The sequence below is a fragment of the Brachyhypopomus gauderio genome, chromosome 14 (genome assembly GCF_052324685.1).
Source record: "Brachyhypopomus gauderio isolate BG-103 chromosome 14, BGAUD_0.2, whole genome shotgun sequence".
Taxonomy (NCBI): Eukaryota; Metazoa; Chordata; class Actinopteri; order Gymnotiformes; family Hypopomidae; genus Brachyhypopomus; species Brachyhypopomus gauderio.
In genome coordinates this window covers 5639486-5660758 of record NC_135224.1, presented here as the reverse complement: position 1 = coordinate 5660758, position 21273 = coordinate 5639486, and the positions used below count along the sequence as shown (strand labels likewise).

General features: G+C 39.3%; 1 long non-coding RNA gene across 1 annotated transcript; it reads left to right on the top strand.

The window, feature by feature from the left end:
- Positions 1 to 17589: 17589 nt before the first annotated feature.
- On the top strand, positions 17590 to 18656 carry LOC143474655 (uncharacterized). The gene is made up of 3 exons (XR_013120826.1): positions 17590 to 17736; positions 18178 to 18232; positions 18579 to 18656. It is a non-coding gene; the product is annotated as an uncharacterized LOC143474655 (long non-coding RNA).
- Positions 18657 to 21273: the final 2617 nt, after the last annotated feature.

Genomic DNA, 21273 nt, shown 5'->3' with positions numbered 1-21273 from the left:
CCAGTTAGCATAAGTTACTTTGCTAATACTTCTGCCAGGCAGGTTAATAACCAGAACTGGAAATTATTGCCTCAGTTAAGCTAATCGGTTGGTTCATTAACATGGCAGTCTCATCTCACATTTTAACATAACGTTTACATAAAAAGTGAAACATGCCCGTTAAACGGTACGTTAAATCTCCGCTGCGCTCTGCTGAAAAAACTTTGACTTGCTGACGTCACTGCGCATGCGTGGATCCTGCAACTTGAAGATTTGCGTTGAGTATACTCACCTGTATTTAGTTTCTGAGGTGTTTCATAAAAAAATGGGACTTTACTAAAATTATGAGTTAAATCACTAGGTTATGTTGGAAAAAAGAAAATTAAAGGCTAATAACTTGATGTGTCAATTTAGTGTTTTTCAGGAAGACTGTGGGAAAGCAGGAGTAAGGAGGCCTCAGTGGCCTTGAGGAGAACAGAAGGGGCCTATTCAGTGCAGGATGTGTAGCAAGCAGTTTTTAGATAACCAGGCACACAGGCTGGGAGAAGAGGAGCAGGTGAATTTCCATGGAGAGCAGCCAGGATTGGGGAGTTATCGAAACTTAACAAATCGAAACTTATGGACAGAGAGTATGAAAGAAAGGACATCGCCCAGCACGAGAGGCTTTTCGCTTGGACACTGCTGAGATCCACTTGGATTAGGTAGATTCCTAGGCAAACTAGCACCAGTGCACTGAAGAGTTTGTACCACGTATACTTCTACTATATTGCATTCAATTATATTCTATATAAATCATTTTAAAAGAACTTTTGTTGTCAAGACTTTGCTTGGACCACTCAGTCAAAAACCAGTCGGTTCATCGGGGCGGTGTTGGGGCCCGTCTGGGTCGGAGAAGAAAATTCCCAACAGTTATTATGAATTAAGTAAAGGTTACTAATGTTTTTTGATTAAGCAATGGTGTTATCTTTTACAGTGTGCTGTTGAGAGTTTTGATAGAGTTTTGCTCTTTGCTAGAGGTATTAGATGTCAATCAACACAGCTATTAACTGTCAATCACCTTATCGCCACACCCCTTTAAGTAAGACTTAATAACTTCTATAAAATCTGTTTATCGTAGAGAAAAACACTGGGAGAGATACTAACGCAATAGGGTCTTATAGAATTGACAAAATATAATTGCTCAAAAAACTTTTACGTGTAATAAAAATTCTAAGTTTCTCGTCCGGCCCGTTCACTTACATGGGAATGGGCGGGGTTAAAAGTTGTACTGCATCCAGCCACTAGAGGGCAGCTGACTCACGGAGGCTTCACTTTTCACTTGTGTCATCGAGTCCACTTATATATACGGTCTCTGTGTACGCTGTGTTCCAAATTATTATGCAAGTAATATTTTCTCAGATTTTCCAAAATTACCTATATGAATTGCAGTCATTGTAATTTTTCAGTCAACTATTAGAGTACTATTGAAAGGTTTTTGAACAAACTGCCAATGATATCAGTATATTAAAAAAAATAAAACACTCAAAATGCACTCAAAATGCATCTTCCAAATTATTATACACTTTATAAAAATAAATTTTTTATAAAGAACAAAAAATGGTCATTTGTGAAATTAAAAGCATTAGCAGGTTATTACAAACTGAAATCAAGTTTTCAAGTACATAGGACCCCTTGTTCAAAAGCAGTGTTAATTTCGTTGACAAATAATTTTCGTCATAGTTTTCGTCAACAAACCTTTTTTCATGACGAAAACGAGACGATAACTAAATAAAAACTATACGAAGGGATAAAAACCATGACGAAATTAATGGACATTTTCGTCAACGAATAAAAACGAGACGAAAATATTGGCCAGCGACGACATTCAATCATACCTGATTTAGTTTAGCGAAAGGTAGGGATAAGTTAAGAGATCCAACCATAACTACTTTAGCGTACACGGAGAGGTGGGACAAACCGGGTAACCGTCCAATCAGTACTAACGTCTTCACATCGCACAGAACCCGGGAAGACCAGCCTGTGAACTGTGGTCACTCATGAAATTCAACTCGAAGTTAACTCGACAATGTCAGCAGGGAGAATGATAAGAGGCGATATATGGACACATTTCTCCTTTGACTTTGAGAAAAAGCAGACGGTGTGTAAACCATGTGGGACAATGATGTCGGGAAAAATACGACAAATGAAACGACATCTGCAGGCTACGGCATTGCTGTTTTTACGGGACCCAGTTTTATATAGAATGTAATATGTATTGTTCATAACAAACTCCATATGTTTTTAGGTAGAGCGGGGCCTACTGGTCATCAATGTTTTGTTATTGTTATGTTCAATAACTATAAGTTCAGGTCAATATATTTTGTATATATTGCACTTATACAACAATAATATTCTGTAACTGGTTAATAAATGTTTCATTTTGTGGAAGTGTATATAATGATTATTACACCATTTATATTTTAGTCAACTAAATTATTTTGATAATTAGTCGACTAAATTCTAATGATAGTCGACTAAAACTAGACTAAGACTAAAAACAAATTAATGATTAAATTATGACTAAAACTAAATGACATTGTAGTCAAAAGACTAAGACTAAAACTAAATCAAAAATTGCTGTCAAAATTAACACTAGCTTCTGAACGTCCATTGAATTTGTCAGGTTTTGGATGGTATCTGCTTCTATTGTTTTTCCTGAGGACAGAATACCCTCCCAGAGCTGTTGCTTAGATGTGAACGTCGTGAACGTCCTCCTGCATCATAGACACTCCTTTTGATGATGCTCCAGAGATTCTCAATGGGGTTGAGGTCACACCATAAGTTTGTCCCCTTTTATTCCCATAGCAGCCAGAGATGAAAATATGTTCTTTGCAGCATGAGACGATGCATTATCATGCATGACAATGATCTTTCTGCAGAATGTACAGTTCTTCTTCTTGAACCATGGCAGGAAGTGCTGTTTGAGAAACTCCACATACATTAAGGATGTCATCTTTACCCCTTCAAGGATCCTAAAGGGGCAGACAATCTCTCTCTCTTCCAGCCCAAAATATTACTCCACCTCCTCTTTGTTGATGCAGTAGCCTTGTTTGCATGTCCATCAACCAGCCATCCTCCACTCCATCCATCTGGACCATCGGTGAACAAGACAGTTCTGAAGTCAGTCTTCATGTATTGTGGGTCCCACTGGAGCTGTTTCTGCTTGTGTGCAGTGGATGGAGGAGGTTGACAGGATGGCTTACGCACAGCTGCAAACCTCTGAATGACCTGCATCTTGTTGTTCGGGGGATGTTGGAGGCACCAGCAGCTTAAAAAACTTGTCTGCTGCTATAACAAGACATTTTTGTAGCTGCTCTTTTAACCTGACGTAAGAGAGTGTATGACCATCATCCACAAGACCAGAGATCCCTGCTCCATGTAATGGATGCTGCATGTGAAGGCCTTACAGGGAATCAGTGTAGGGGTGGTTGTGACATTTCTACAATCATTGCATTCCAAAGAGATTATACGTTGTGAGATGGATGAAAATCTGTGGCCAGACAGAGAGCAGCGTGTGGATGGCCAGGAGGTTGAGGATAGTGGCCAGGTGAGGGAGGGTGAGGACAGGGTGACTAGTAAAGTGAAACCACACCCCACTTTATTTACAGGACAATTTTTATTTGATTGTATTAAAAAATGGGCATTATGTTTACATTTCCTGTTTACACGACAGTATTGTTAGCAAGTTCATTTTTGTGTGAATAAAAATGTGTTCAACTTCCTTGGCATTCGTTATTAGTTTGATGTGTGAATAACCTTTGTAAAATCCTTTTGTTCAGTTTTATACACAATTGTATTCTGTTAGTTAGTCCTTTGCCATAGTGACAACACATCTAACCATTTTGACTTGAAGTGCTCACACAATGCCAAATGGACAATACATTACAATGTATTGCAATACATTATGCAATACAAGCATAAATTGTTGGCGGGGGGTGTAAAATGGACACAAATAAAGTATTATATTGCGATCGATTGATCGCCAGTGGTTGGCGCCAGAGCGAACTAGTAACTCATTGAATCATAGATGTGGATCGCAGGTAAATAAACTAGATTTTTTTTCTTCGTGAGAAATCGAATGTGTGGCGTGTGAGGACAGTCAGATGCGTGTGTCTCACGCTCAGTGCATGAAAGTTGGCAACCCTGGTGTAATTCAAGATAGTAACATACTCTTCCAAGTCCAGTATATGGATATGAATAGGCCTATGCCTAATTCAAGATGAGAATAAAGATTTCTTTGAAAACTTCGCCATCTTTTAAAACATTTCTTTCGCTTACTCGGCTCACACGGTAAGACGCTACCGTGGCAGCGTTACTCGTATTAACAGGTCTCATGAACACTGCCTGCTTTGCTGCTAGCTGTCTCCTCACTTCATTTACCTTCTCGCTTCGTACAGCTGATTTCGCCGGGAAATCATTAGCATACCTCTTGTGAACTGTGAGAAAATATCGCTCCAAATTCTCCTTCTTCGGTATGGCCACAGTAGCATTACAGATCAGACACACCGACTTTGAATTTGAATAAGTAAAAAAGTAGTCCTTTTCCCACTTGGGATGAAAGTGATAATTTTTTTGCTTTTTTGGCTTCCGCCATTATCTCTTCAGCTGCCACCATTCTGGCTTCTACGTCTTCGCGCTTTAGAGTCCCTGGTTACAACCTAGCAACCGTGGCAAACCATACCCAGCATTCATCAGAAAAGCAGAAAAGGTTGTGTAAATAATTATTTATTTTTGTATCTTATTATGAAAATACATACTGGCCTCTCATAAACGATGGTTTGATTAGTGTTTTTTTTTTTTTTTGTCAGAGCCTTAAATACATGGTTACATGGTAACACTTCTCGCGATCGACTGAAACTCCGCCCGTGATCGACTGGTAGACCGCGATCGACTGGTTGGGCACCCCTGCTCTAGATCAACTAATGATCAAGCAGTTTTCTGAAACTACGGGTGCATCTCATGAGCCTTCAATTGGCAAGCATATATAACATCCTGTAAGCAGTTCTACAATTTCTAACAATGGAAGATCCACAAAGAAATGAGCAGGCTCAACAGCCAGAAGTAAGAAGAGCAGTAAGAGTGTGTGGAAGTGGAGTAAGAGCAGTAAGAGTGAGTGGAAGGGGAGTAAGAGCAGTAAGAGTGTGTGGAAGGGGAGTAAGAGCAGTAGGAGTGTGTGGAAGGGGAGTAAGAGCAGTAGGAGTGTGTGGAAGGGGAGTAAGAGCAGTAAGAGTGTGTGGAAGGGGAGTAAGAGCAGTAAGAGTGTGTGGAAGGGGAGTAAGAGCAGTAGGAGTGTGTGGAAGGGGAGTAAGAGCAGTAGGAGTGTGTGGAAGGGGAGTAAGAGCAGTAAGAGTGTGTGGAAGGGGAGTAAGAGCAGTAAGAGTGCGTGGAAGGGGAGTAAGGAGGTATAACAGAGGGAGAGGTAGAAGAGGCCATGGACATAGGCACGTTGCAGATGAAATAAGGGCCACACTTATAGACCATGTTGTCAATCATGGCCTAACAATGGATGAAGCTGGCCGAAGGGTGCAGTCAAATGTTGGGAGGGAAGGGGGTGACGCAAATGCAAGACAAGCTAATATATTAAATAATAAACACCACGATAAACAACCAGAATCTAGAGAAAACAGAACTAAGAAACATACAAGCCTTAACCCACAACAGGGTGCTGATGCTATTTCTCCCACCCTATTCCCCATTCCTGAACCCAATTGAGGAGTTCTTCTCCGCATGGAGGTGGAAGGTTTACGATCGGCAGCCTCACACTCAGATGGCTCTGCTGGCTGCCATGGATGCAGCATGTGATGACATCACAGCAGAAGCTTGCAGAGACTGGATTAGACATTCCAAAAGATTTCTGTCCATTTTCTTACAATCATGCTCCCATAAAGAGTAATGTGTAATTTTATACTGCTAAAATTGACATGTGCTTTATAAAGCATGTTCAATCCGTCATCAAAAGAACAATATTGAGAAAATACTTACAGAGTAACCATGATTACAGGACTAATCATTTTGACTGTCTTGTTCGTAATCAGTGATTGAAGAACTTTTAATTCTGATGACTGACATGTTTACTGATATAAATACTTACCTTTGGGGAATGAACAAAGGATTGTGAATGAGGTACAGGCTTTAGGTGGCCAACCATTGTGTGGTGCTGTTTGAACAAACTGTTTTGAGAAACGCACACACTGTGGTGTTAATGTTAATCCTGATTTGAGAAATGCTCCAAAGTGACTGAGAAAAACTGTAATAAGCAACAACAAAAATACCAAGCTGCTAAGTCACAAACCCACAAAAAACAAACAACTTGTAGTGGTATGGCCAGAACCAAAACACCATAAAACAAAGGAGCAGAACAGCAGCCGGAGCGAAGCCCAGCACAACGAAGCTTGTTGTAGGCCCGGTAGAAACACCCGGTAACCTATAAACAAACAGATATAACCAGATTAGCCAACCCCTCAATAGTTACTGCTCATAGTAGCGGCGATATTAAAACACTACTTACCCACAGTCTAGTAGTACTAGACACCAGGCCCGAGGTAACATGGAAGGAGGAAACGTTAGCCACGACACTATAAAAATGTAACGTTAGCGAGTGCGTGACCGAATAATCACCTGCCAAACCACAGGGAGACCGCGAGCTAGATAACCCACTGTAGTGGATTGCAAGCGCGTAAGCGCCAAACGCAATAACGTTGAGAAGCCACTGTAGAAAGCTAGCCGCCGAGTGAATTTACCTGGACACAATATAACAGCTAACATTAGCAATCGATGACTAACTTGCATTCCGATGCCAGAGAAAACAATTTACCTACCTCCAAGAAGAGTGTAGTCTAAACGAACCACAGCCTTGACAGAAATCGCCCAGCAGCAACTAACGCCGATGACCGGACAAAACGGCGTAGGGCAGCCAGAACGTGCGTCTGGCAATGTCGGCGCCCTGAATTTAAAGTCCAGCCCTACGTGGAATGCCCGAGCAGCGTGATGACGCAACCAATGACGCGACGTGGCTGCAGCACCCGTAGTGGTCCTTTACATTTGTCACATTTGTTACATTTGTCAGTGATCCTTTACATTTGTCACTTGTGCACATCATTTTTGCATTTCAGCATTCTTGAAATCAAAAGCTTAGCTAGTTTCCATCAGAATACTTACAGTCTGCACTGATTGTGACTTAAAGTTAAATATTTTGACTGCCTTGTTCATAGGCAATGGCACACAGACTAGATATTCTAATGCCACTGACAAATTGACTGACCTAACAAAGAATTTCGAGTGAAGTATGTGCTTTTGCAGGTATTTCACTGTTTTGAGAAATGCACTTCTAGTAATGCCAATGTAAATCATGATGTGAGAAATGTACCAAATCGACATTTGGACAGGCAATATAATTTATTATTTTCATTTTTTTTATTATTTTCAATTTATTTATTTTCATTATTTATTATTTCAATTGAAGGTGCAAAGTTAATTAAATCAATATTTACTGGAAAAAGATCAATGGAACACCCCAGCCAACATGTCCCCATGGGCCCCACATATGATTTACCTGGGCAGTATGGGTTTTATCTGTGCATGGGCTTAGATTGGGCTTTTTGAAGGGTTCTATTTGGGCCCCAGTTGAGTTACATTTTTGGGCCTGACTGGGGTTATAAATCCTGGCTCCAGCTGGGTTATAGTTGCAGGCCCCAGTGGGTCCCACATGGGCATTATTTAAAAAACATATGCTATTTTTTTATTCGAGCTACAAAACAAACAGTGCATAATTTATACCTCTGCTCATGAAAGTACTTTCAACATTCAAAACATATTATTACCTAACGAAATACTCAAACTCAATAATTTAATTGTTTTAAACCCCGCAAAATCATGGACGGATTGTCCTGAGAGACAAACTACATTAAATATCGGTTGAGAGCAACGTGCGGCATGTTAATTTAGCTACTGTACCACTGAGTAAATGCGCACATTGTGCTTAATTAAAAGGCGCTCCTCCAAACTTTCCATATGGGTCATTCCTTGGAAATGGCACATTTTGAGTCCCTATCTCCTCTTTAGGTGTATTTTATCTATCTGGTCACAAAAATCTATATTTTAACAGCTTTACACATACATTGAAATATCTCCTTTAATACAGTATAATTTTTTTTGTTTGATCTTTTTATGAAAACTTTATTTATTTATTTATTTTTGCTGTCACCCCCTATTTTGTCATGTCCCTCATGGCCTTCAATGAAAATATAATTAGAATATACCAAATACTATAAAAAAGTTGATATATTTTGCTATCAACCTAAACAACTGTCTGTGTTTAATTGTTTGTGATATTTTTTTTCAAAATTAATTGATAATTATTCATTAAAAACACATTATTTAGTTCTGTACCTGAGTAACCCCTCAACTCCGTAACACAAATGAATCTCCCCCACAAAATCAATGGTATGATCCGTATGAGCATGTACATCAAGAAGTGACATCACTCAAGTATTTTGGACAACAGGACATCAAAGACAGGCAAGTGGCTTCCTTCTTTTATTAAATTTTGGTCATTTATCTTGTGATATTGTCAGGAATAGCAGATAACATAATCACGTTCACCTGTCTCACCACCACGCCCACATTCCGGGCATACTTAAGCACCCAGACTTCACTTCCTGGTTGCGAAGTATTGCCTCATGTCGTTGCATACCAAGCCGTTATTCCTGATTGTCTCTCTGTGTGCCGAACTCTGCTTGTCCCCTAGACCACGTCTCCTGCCTGATCCCTGGATACCTCCCGGACTCTGCCCTCGCCTCTCGACCCTGGACCGCACTGACCACCGCTCCCACGCTACTGCTCTGCACCTGCCATACGTCACTTTGCTCATCGTGTGGCTTGTTGTACAGAGTTATTCAAATAAAGAATGTGTTATTCCGCATCAGGATCCCTCTCAGCGTGTTCTATACGTTACAGATATTTTGGTCACCAAACTCAGTGACTCAACACCGTCACATAAAAAAAGACAGAAAACTATTACTTATAAAAAAAGTTGTTATTTTTCAAAATGATATGCTAATTCTGAATCTCATGCATGCCTTGTGCTATCTCTCTGGTATACAGTATGTAGAGCAGTTGCCTTTTTGTGCAAAAATCACAACCCCGTCACACTCAACACCGTTACGTTTGACAGTAACAGGGTTGAGAGATTGTGATGGGGTTGTGATTTTAAGATTTTGGTTGTTGTTACCTACTTATTTTAAGAATTATTATATTTGATTAACATTTTTTTACCAATACTAATACTAGGGGCAGCCATGGCCTGGTGTTTAGTGCACTTGGCTTGTGATAGGAAGATTGCCAGTTTAATTACTAGAGCCAACAGGTCATGACTGAAGTGCCTTTGAGCAAGGCACATAACCCTTAACTTCATTGTATTGTTTTGTAGGCAACATCTGGTGGCACAGAAGAGGAACAGAAAATAAAGAAACAAGTTCAAGAGGCAAATAGAAGAACTCAAGGAAAAAGTTGAAAAAGAAAGAAAAATGAAGGAAAAATAAAAAAAAGGTGCCAACGTTTAAGGAAATATTCTGATTCACCATGGTCAAAAATAAATCTAATAACTGCAAATTGCCATGTTAACCCCAAAAGGAGGAGATGGATAAAAAGAAAGAGGGAGAAAAGGCAACTGTCAATCTGGAGAGCACAGAAGAAGACCTCGTGGAGCTCTTCCACAGCTCTTCCACAGATTTAAACAGCATCACTATAACATTAAGCAGCAGTAGGCTGTGCCTTCTGTTGTGAACTGAAAAAGAACATGTCAAGGGAAGATGCTTTGATACTTGTTGACTTTTCAGAAAATTACAGCTGTAAATACAGCTGCCAAGTTCAGGTGGTCCACTTTGGGCCTTCACGTCAACAGGCCTCCCTTCATACAGGTGTGTTGTATGTTGGCAGACACCCAGAGCCTGTGTGCTTTTGCACCATCTCCCCCAGTAGACACAAAGACTCCAGCAATATGGCAAAACCTACATCCTGTGCTGGATTACCTTCATGCCCAACATCCACAAGTGTCTGTGCTGCACTTTTTAAGTCACGGCCCGCGTAGTCAGTACAAACACCGAGGCAAATTCTTCCTTTTCACTACAGGACACAAATACACACACAAAGACAGACAGACAGGCATACACACACACACACCCATACACACACACACACCCTCAACGTACGCACACACACCCTCACGTGTACACACATACACACACACACACACACACACACACACCCTCACACACTCCACTTTGTCAACACGAGTTATTCGGTTTAGAATGTTTTCTAGATTAGATGTTGTTGTAGTTGCCATTGTTTTTAATTTTGGTTAATAAAACTCAGTTCAACTGCAATTTATATCTGTTGCCCTTCTTTGACATTGATGGGGACAATAAAGTCCTCCAAGGCAGCACTCCTAAATGTTGATGATTTTTTCATCATTTTATGTCATGTAGAACTGATCAAACAAACAAGCTAGTAGTACATGATGAGGCCTCTTAAAACACCACTCATTGATTTGATTTCAAAGCCACATGGGAGACACATTGTTATTCAGATCATCATCACACTAACATTAGTCACAATGCTGAATCTCATGACTAACATATCCATCATTATTTAACCTCACCTGTGAATTTCCAGCATCCTGTCCTCTAAGCCCTGTTTGTCCCTTCAACCCCATTTCCATCTTCAACCCCGTTGCCCTAGTCTCAACCCTGTAACACCCACATTTTAATACATTATTATTTTTTATGCTTTGAAAAGTAATTTAATGTTTGTTGACTTCTGTCTAAAATGTTGAGAGTTATTATAAGCTTATTGATTTTGGTGAAGATTCTTTAGTTAAACCACACTTTTGATGAAAAGTGACAAGAGCGCTTTCATGAAAATGAACATTTCAGACTTTAGTATTGCAAAAAAGTGAGATTCTGTAACATTTTTGTATTCACAATTATTGAATTAGTTTTGGGGACATCTGATTAATATGAAAATATTGATTTCTTCAGAAATGCATTTTATGATCATATTCAGAGAGCCTCCACTCTGTACGTAACGGGGTTGAAGAAAACCATTACCCAGATCTTGAAAAAATGACCAATAATAATAAAGAGCTAATGCCTGAGATGGGAAAATATGATTTTCTGATAGTTAAAAATAACTTTAATGCTGTGAGGTATACATAGAAATGATACATTTAATCAAAAAAATTGAAAATGTCAAAGTCCAATTTGAACCATTCTAGTGGAATGACCCATAGGCTATGCATTTTTTCATAACACAGTAGAGAAACTGCCAACCTGTGAGCCGTAGCCGTAGTTTGCATGCTTCGTAGCAAAATGACGGCTGATGTTACAACATTTTCTTGGCATATAAGAAACAGTCTTTTTAAACACTCGGCACTCCGTATCCACTTTTCTTTTCTTTGGTCCGCTAATTTTTACCTAAAGGCAAAAACGGCAGCGCTACACTCCAACAGAGGTCAATGTGTCTGGACTAGTGTGCCATCTATAAGCGAAACGAGGGTATTGCATGGGAAAGGGTGAAAAGGGGAAATGAATCCCTTACGCAAAGAATATATATTTCCCTATATATTACCTGTCAATATATTAAATTATTTTGTGTTCTGATTTACTGGCTAATTGAAAAGATTTAACAAATTTAATATTCCTCTTGGCTACACTAAGTGATACTAATTAATTATTAACTGATAATAAGCAGATAATTTTTATTACCAAAATGTATTGGAAATATACAGACTTATATATTATGTTATATAATAATCAATATATTACAATATATTTAAAAATACATAAGGAATTGCCGCTTTTCATATATTTTATATGATGTAAAATATATTTACTCATATATCTTAATATATTTCATATTATATTTAATAATACATTTCATTATATATATATATATATATATATATATATATATATATATATATATATATATATATAATGAAATGTATTAATCAATATAATATTAAATATAATAAGATATATGATGTAGAATACATAAAATATATTTACTCATATATCTTAATATATTTCATATTATAATTAATAAAACATTTCACACACACACACACACACACACACACACACACACACAAAATTTAGCATATAGCTAACATATATTACCACACACTAAGGGGTAATCAAATTTTTTTTTATTTTGCTTTGGAAAAAAAAAAACTTTCACACAAAATGTTATAACACACAGTTATAAACAATAAAGTGCATCTCAGAACCATTGTGAAATTTAGTAATTGCTTGGACTTTAGCCATTCACCTTTAGCCATTCAAGATAATCAGTCGTGAAAATTTAAGTCCACCTTGTGAAACACATCAATTTGTGAAACACCGTCAGTTATCTTATTTAACATTGTCCATACTGTTCTTTCTCTTCACCTGGTGCCTTAACTCACAAATTCTTGTGTTGATTGATTTTCTAAGATCTGAGATCTTGGCCCCTGGATGCTGGTTTACAACAGCATCTGTGAAACACAACAATAACAAATAATTAGACATTCACAAAATACAGCATGAAATATAAGTACATTCATTGTGACACGGGAGGCGGCTGACGGACGAGACACGAGTCTGCTGGTATTTCTCACGGTCACTGTTTATTTCTCACAAATGTAGCGCAATAAGTGCACGGGCAACACATAGACCTTTACACACAACGTGCAGACTTAGACAACGACGAGCACAGGACACTGCGCGAGCGCACATTAAATAGACAAACCACATAAACCCCACGTGATTACGAGACGAGCCACAGGTGAGACGGATATTCACAAGACATAGCCACAACCACGAAGATCCACAGACGCAGACGATACACGTGGACAACGTAAACACAAGCCCAAAAGGGAGGGGCCGGGGTCCTCAACATGACATTTATAATATTTTAAATGAACTGGTTTGTAATGCAAATAATGGAAGGACAGAGTTTGTATATTTGGGCCTGAGGGTGGTGCCACCAAATTTGGCCTGATTCATTTGGGATGCATACATGTGCTAATCAATTTCAGACCATGAGATATCAGATTTCTTAAACTTCTTACACACAAATTCTTATAGCCTATTATATTTCTGTCATGTTACAGCCCTGGACCCTTCCCTTTGGGTATGTGCATGTGTAGTCTGTGTCCATATATGTACGTCCTGTGGGTGTGGTTGTGTATGTGTTCACCCATCTCATCAGTATAAAATGTTATATGCGGTGCTCGTTATGTGTTAAATTAAGTATATATGGCGTGAGTTAGTATTGTCCTGTGCTTGTCTTTGTGAGTCCCTTACATGTCAGACATATGCCAAGGAGCTACGTTATTCGTTCAAATAAACATTTATAGGTTCACTCATCTCTGCATCCTGCATTGTTTCACATGTGACAACTTCAATGATTCGGTATGTAATCTGTGGTTATGCTTTTTTTTTTAAAGAGGTCCTGCAATATTTAGCTATGGTTTATGCCAATGTGACTGCATATGCTGCTGGCTATGGTAGTCAAACAATATTCTAATGAGCTAGTGTTTTACTTTAATGTATTAGCATAATCTATATGGTACATACATGTGTCCTAAAAGCTCCTCCTTTGTTATAATTGTGACAAATAAAACTGGAAATTCTGGCACCAAATCTGAAAAAAAATGGATATTTTACCAAGTAAAGCTTGCAGTTTTTTCCCATCGAGAGGCTGTCGTCGTTGTGGAGTGGGATCGACTTTGTTGATCCCTCCGGTCAGATTGGATTTTAGGAGAACATCAACACTAAAGAGGCCCAACAGCAGCACTCGTGCCATCCCAATGGCTGTAGGTTGGGATTTTGCAGTCTCCCAACAATGAGCTGAGACAGTGGTGGTGCCATCTTTCCCCAGTTTCACCTTATTAATTGTAAAAAACAAAACAAAAAACAAAGAAAATCACCACAAGCAACAGAATATGTTATGGTATGTTTTCAACTCTAAACGTAGCAACTGCAAAAATGCTTACTTCTGAAGGTGTACAAGATGTAGTTTCACCCTCATTTTCATCTTCACAGACAGTAACATCTTTGGTGGGATTACTATTGGCGAGAACCTTTTTAATGTCCACTAACAAAGATGGAATTTCTGTAAAATAATTTTAATAAGAAAATGAATGTGGGGTAGCTCAGTGTATCACTGCAAGAATCCTTGGGTGGAGTGGTCTGGGTCCTTTTCAAGTTTCAAGATTTACTTTCTGTGTGGAGACTGCATGTCGTCCACCTGAGTTTACTCCGGGTACTCAATTACTAAATCAGTAATGAATTCTTAATGAGCAGTTAGGTAATATATCTATTATAACTAATATATTACATGTAAAATGAAACACCACTATGAATTAAATTTAAAATGCAAAGATACTCATTAGCATTTAATATGAAATAAATACTTGCCTTTAACTACCATGTGGCGCAGTCTGGTATTTTCCTTCTGCAAAGCCTTGACCTGGTTCTGGAGTAGGGCTGTCGCGGTGAAAGAATTTCCCCTGCGGTTATTTATGGTGGCTCAACACCGCGATATGCGGTATGACGCGATATGCGTCATTTGTCGTCTAAAATCTTAATTTTAGAGCTATATAATTGTTTTATTGTTTTTATTGTAAAGGGGTTCTTATTGTTTTTAAATTGCAAAGAAGACAGTTTTAAGAGCAGTTAAATGTGTGTTTATTGTCAAATAGAGAACACAGAAGTCAAATGAGATGCAGTAAGAACACCATGCTCTTTCGCTTTCTTAAAAGTGTAGGGTAAATATTTTAAACGAGATTTTAAACACAAAAAGAGAATTTAATAAATAAATAAATAAAACGAAATCTTTCCTTAACCAGAAGAATAACGTCTCAGCTTAAACCTGAGTTGTCACGTCCCTGTTGCGCGCTAAGAAAACCAACATATTCACCTTATGTGGTTTCAGTGAGGAGCGGAAAGGGCTAACAATATTCCCGGCAGTACTAAAAACTCGCTCTGATGGTGTGCTTGTTGCACAAATGCACATGTACTTGCGGGCGAGTTTGGAGAGCAGAGGAAATCTAGCCTCATTGACGCGCCACCAGGCGAGTGGATCTGCGTGGATTTGACTTGAACCCGAAATGCTCCCAAACCGGCGAAGTCGCGTTTTGTTTTTTGACCAGAGCATCTGCCATAGTTTCCATCTTTGAAAAAAGGAGACGGATTGTTGATCAGCCGCACCGGATGATAACAGGGGGTTGATGGGAAAATGACTAACTCTTGCACAGGCACTTTCCCCTCGCATGGGAAAAAACACAAATATTGCGGTTGTTGCGGTTAATTCCCGTACGTTGCGATTTTCTCGTCAATAGCGCAGTATTGCTATACTGCGGTTATCGCGACAGCCCTATTCTGGAGGTCTCTGATTTGCTCAGCATTTTCATTGCTTGACCCTTCTGCTGGACTCTGGATTTCTGGGGTAAGTTGGTTGTTTTCAGAAATAATGTTTTCCTCTGCCTGCCTCCGTGCTGCAAGTTTGGTTTTTTCTATAAGGTAAAGGGTTTTGATTATGGATGAATCAATACATAAACACTCTTAATTTGATATCATTTCCAGCTTTCAAGTCATTCGCAAATTGCAATTCCTAATACAGTATATAAGTAACCATGTTACAAAACTCTGACAATAAAAAGAACCAAAAATGTGTGTCAAAGCAGTACTAAGTTTAAATAAGAAGGCAGTTGCCTGTATAGATGCTAGAGTAGACATTGGTTGCATCAAACTGCAATCCATTCACCACCTAATCTGTTAAATTACCTTTTTTGGAATTTCACAGTTTGAAGCATCATCTTCATCACAGAACTGGCGATTGGGTTTCCTGGATCTCTTGTGGTCTTTTGGGATGTCCTCTTTGAAAAGTTCTCGTTCAGCAGATTTCAGTGTAGACTCTTTTTCTACATTAATGTCGAAATATCGAATTTTAATGGCACAAAGATGCCAACCAATACATGTATTAAAACAATAATTTAAAAACTGAAAAATGTGACCCATTATTGATTTATTTTAAAAGCAGCTCTGTAAATCCAGTTAACATACCTCATAGTTATAGTTATATAAATGGAACATTCATTCATTCATTCATTCAGTTGGTCGTTATTGCTAACAATTGCTTCGTGGGATACATAACCTGATGTGCACCTTGAGTGGTGTAGTTAGCATATTTTCCAAGAAGCAACAACTTCTTGGAATATATATTTCTTCCAATGAATATATATTTCTTGGCGATATATTTCAATACTTCCTTATTAGCAGCATGTGGGTTTGCTAATTTTCGTTAATATTTTACACTATTGTTAAAATCAATAGTTGAACTTACCTGCTAATTTTAGCACCACTGCATGTTCAACTTGCCATCCGTTGACAGGCCTCTTAGTGTTAGTCATCCGACATTCAACTAGATATGTTCTAGATCAGGGGTACTCAACTGGCGGACCGCGGTCCGGATCCGGACCCGAACGCAGTCCTGTCCGGACCCAATCTCATTCCTGATTAACTGGATACGGACCAAAACAAAACCGGAGCATTTATTTCAGGGCTATTGAGGGTCCGCGCGGCGAAAATGACGTAATCGTTGTGGCTCCGCGTGTGCGCGAGTGGCTCGCGCGCTGTCGGTTCGAGAGGTCGTGCACCTCTCGAATTTTGTAACTTCGCGCCGCGCTTCAGCGCAATGAACAAAGTCACGTTTTCAGGGTTCATACACCTTTATAAGGTGGAATTAAAGCACTTGTACGTCACTTTCAAGGTCCATTTCAATATTTCCCAGCATGTTAAACATAATTAAGTTAAATATTTATACATATACTCGAAATAATTCGCTTTTTATCACATTATTTAATGGTTGTTTATTTAAAAAACGCCCAATCTTCACGTCTTCACGTTCTCTCATGTTTCGTCCTGGAATTACAAGAGGCTCGTATTTGTTAACCTAATACAAGAGAACTATTCAGTCAGACAGCTATTTGTTGTGAAACCAAGTAGTTACAATTTCAAGAATTTTAAAGTACTTTAACCTAAATTCCAGCACTTTTCAAACCTGAAACATATAGCAACATTAAAATTGGTCAGGTAAATGTTCATTCTCCTGTTTTGAGGGGTGTTTCTACCACATATCTACCCCCCCCCCCGCTCAACAACTTACGTTCGCCACCCCCGCCGCACCGGACCTCAGGTCACAGGTATCTGCCAAAATTGGACCGCGGACAAATTTAGTTGAGTACGCCTGTTCTAGATGTATCTGTTGGGTCAAAGTCGATTATCCACTTTGTTGGTACGATGCTAATCGCATCTTTGTCTGGTCCATTAGTCCATGAAACAAGGGCATACCGATAGCTGGACATTTTACGTATTTTATCCAAACTTGAGTTGCACATCTACAATTTCAACCGTCCTTTTCCCTCCACGTCCGTTACGTAAACGTCGCCCTGTCCTACTGAACTGTGATTGGCTAGTTACTCGTATCTCCGAAATCTTCCGGTTCCGCGATCCAATCACGGCGCGCTGATCCAGAAATCGCGGGTGCTGCTGTCCCGCTCGACTCGATGCTCACATGTGACACAGATGGAAAAATGGACCGATTGAAGAGGAAATATATTCTCCTGGGTTCAGAAGACACGGAGATTCCAGCAAGAACAAAACGATGGAAATTAAGGTTAGTTTTTTTGCTTCATCATGGCCGAGTAACTTGTGTCGTGATTCTGTACTAGCGGTAGGTTACAGATGAGTTTCAGGGTGAGTTCATGGTGACTCGCCAGCTCCATTCAGCTGATTTTCCGACAGGTAGATGAAGGTAGATGGATAGTTTGCATTTTTTATAAGTGGGATTGTATGAGGTACTTAAACCTGGCCGTAATCTGAGATCATTTATTTTTTGTTATTTAAGCTTTAACAACTGCTTTGTGTATGTAACTTGAACCTTTTGGCTAAACTCCTTAGACTGATAAAGTGCAGTGAGTGTGTGTGCCATACGATAGATTTGTGCCTAGGGTAGTTCCTGCCTTGCAAACTGGCTATGCACTGGGACCCTAGAAACCGGGAATAAGTGGTTAAGATAATGAATGAATAACGTAGATATATTTTTCTTTAATCACAGGAAAGCATTGATAGAGGCCAACAACATTGAGATTCATCAGTCAGTCCAGGACCTGGTGAGTCATGAACTTAAAATATGTTAATATAAAGTTAAACCTTTTCGTAGACCTTTTGGAAGTTACTTGTGCCATTTGACCATTGTGTCAGTAGCCAGCTACTTTGAAAAATATTGAGAAAAAACTTTTCATCACTCAGTCTTGCCTGACACCTCTCCTGCAGCAGAAGTATTTATCAATACCTTGAAATATACATAGCTATTGGATTGTGAGTGATCTTGCAATATTAATTTTTAGTCTGGAGACGATGGAAATGTAGTTTTTTGCTAAATCTGGTACACTCTTTACATAGAAAGTGTTTTGGATATGAGAGGTTTGTTCTTGTAATTTTTTTTTTGATAATTAGCCAGCAGCCCATGACAGTCCTGGTGTCTGGAGCCCCCTAAGTGGACAGTCTACACAAAGTCTGTCGGGAACTACAGATGAAGTCAATGTAAGCTTGAACTGCTTTATTTCTTATTTCCAAGATAGTGATGATCCATTTTGATCAATAATACATCAATAATGTCTTCCCTATGTGTTTCTGTGTTTTATTAATATTTCACTGAGTGCACTTAAATATGTTAATTTAGTCAGGACATTGATATTTTTCTCAAATAATTTTTAAATGCACATTTTTTGTGTTAGGTTTTGTCTTAAAAATATCTTAAGAGGTAACCCTGTTACATGTTAACTTTGGACACATACAGTTTGGTTAGTAGAATGTATGGGAATTTATTTAGTTATCTGTTTTATAGGTAACGTATGACAATTCTGAAGATTGGTCTCCTCTCAGTAAACAACAGAGTTTGTCAGGAGTGGAAGTCTCTGTAAGTTTTGGCTATGTAGCTGAACAAAATATTCTTTGTCAATGATTTGAACTTTGACAAGAATCTGACTTGTATTAGCAATAACAGCCTTTTTGTTTTTACACAACAGAACCTGAATCATAACTCCTCTGAATGCGACTCTGACAGTGGCTCTGAAGATGCACACAGTGGTGGTTACGTTAGCGTAAGTGCAATGAGCTTTTCAACTTAAAAAAACAAAACAAAAAAAAGCATAACCACAGATTACGAACCGAATCATTGAAATGTCACGTGAGGTGAATTGGTTGTTACCTTAAACTTAACCAAACTGCTTTATTTATGTAACTTTAACTCTTAATCTCATCTCTAACCGTTAGCCTTTTGACTGCCTGGTTTAACCCCCTTGCACGCAAACTTTACCTTACATTTCCCATCAAGTAAATTCATAATGATCAAAAACATTTGGTCTATATTGTACATGAACATCAAATTCATATTGTGTATCTACTGTTTGCATCACGCTTACATTAAGTGAAACATTCAAAGTCAAGATGCCTTTTTTTTTTTGGCTGCAGCATTATGTCAAATAGAAAATATCTTAAGTCGTGTGCATAATTTCATACACATGTCCCTGTAATTCAGCAGCACCTTGGTACTTTTGGGAACATCGAGATCTCTACTAAAATTTGTGTGCCAGGGTCATCTTTTCATTGTATCATTGTTTTGTAGTCTATGTGGCACATATGTTTTTAATTATTTTTTAGAAAACAGCTGATGAACTCTCTGAAGCTTGGACTCCTATCAGTGGACAGTGCTGTCTTTCAGGAGAGGAAGCATCTGTAGGTATCAGTTATCATGTGTGTACATTATCAAGGTATGCTTTGTTAAAGGCAAAACAAAAGCCTTGTTTTCTTGTATTAATGTGTGCAATGATTTGAAGCTGCATAGTTTGAAAATGATTAAAAATGTCGTCATTGTTCTCACAAAACAGAACTTGATGTGCCATAGTTCTGACCATAACATAGACCATACAAAGTCTACAAGAATGCACCAGATGTATGCAGGTTTCTCTGGAGACTCATGAGAACGGTGTGGCAGAAGAGGTCCATCCCTAAAGCGTGGCGTAGGGCAGGTGGAATTCTTATCCCAAAGGAGAAGGACGCAGCAAACATCAATCAGTTCCGCACAATTGCGTTGCTAAACGTTGAGGGTAAGATATTCTTTGGAATCATCGCACAAAGGATGGCAGAGTACCTACGTAGGAATCAGTATGTGGACACATCCGTTCAGAAGGCAGGGATACCAGGTTTTTCTGGGTGCCTAGAGCATGCCAGTTTGATATGGCACCAAATCCAGGCGGCAAAGCTGGAGAAAAGGGACCTTCATGTGATCTTCTTGGATCTGGCAAATGCCTTTGGCTCAGTGCCCCACGAACTCCTCTGGACTGCCTTGAAGTTTTTCAACATCCCGGATACCATAACAACCCTGGTTAAAGCCTACTTCCAGGACCTGCAGTTCTGTTTTTTTACGTCCAAATTCACCACCTCATGGCAGCACTTGGAAATAGGCATCATGGCCGGATGTACTGTATCACCCTTGGCTTTTACTATGGCAATGGAGGTCATCATCCGAGCCTCAAAATGGGTTGTAGGGGGACAAAGACTTGGCTCTCGCCTGCGCCTCCCTCCTCTCAGAGCCTACATGGACGACATCACCATCCTGACTACCACCGTCCCTTGTACAAGGAGACTACTCAGAAAACTCGAGGAGAATATCAATTGGGCCCGGATGAAGATTAAGCCAACCAAGTCACGCAGCATCTCAGTGGTGAAGGGAGTGCTTTCTGACCTGCAGTTCTTCATTGGAGATGATGCAATCCCCACAATATATGAGCAGCCGATTAAAAGCCTTGGAAGGCGATATGATGCAAGCCTGACAGATAAAGAACAGGTGAAGCAACTGTGCAATGACATCAAGACAGGCCTACTGTTGATCGACAATACTCATCTACCTGGGAAGCTAAAGGCCTGGTGCCTCCAGTTTGGCCTGCTACCCCGAGCACTGTGGCCCTTGGCAGTCTATGAGGTGCCCATATCAACAGTAGAGAAGCTGGAGAGAAGAGTCACAGCCCAGGTCAAGAAATGGCTTGGAGTTCCGCGTTGCCTCACCACCATAGGCCTCTATGGAGACAGTGTTCTCAAGTTGCCCCTTACCAGTCTGACAGAGGAGTTCAAGTGCGCCAAGACACGACTG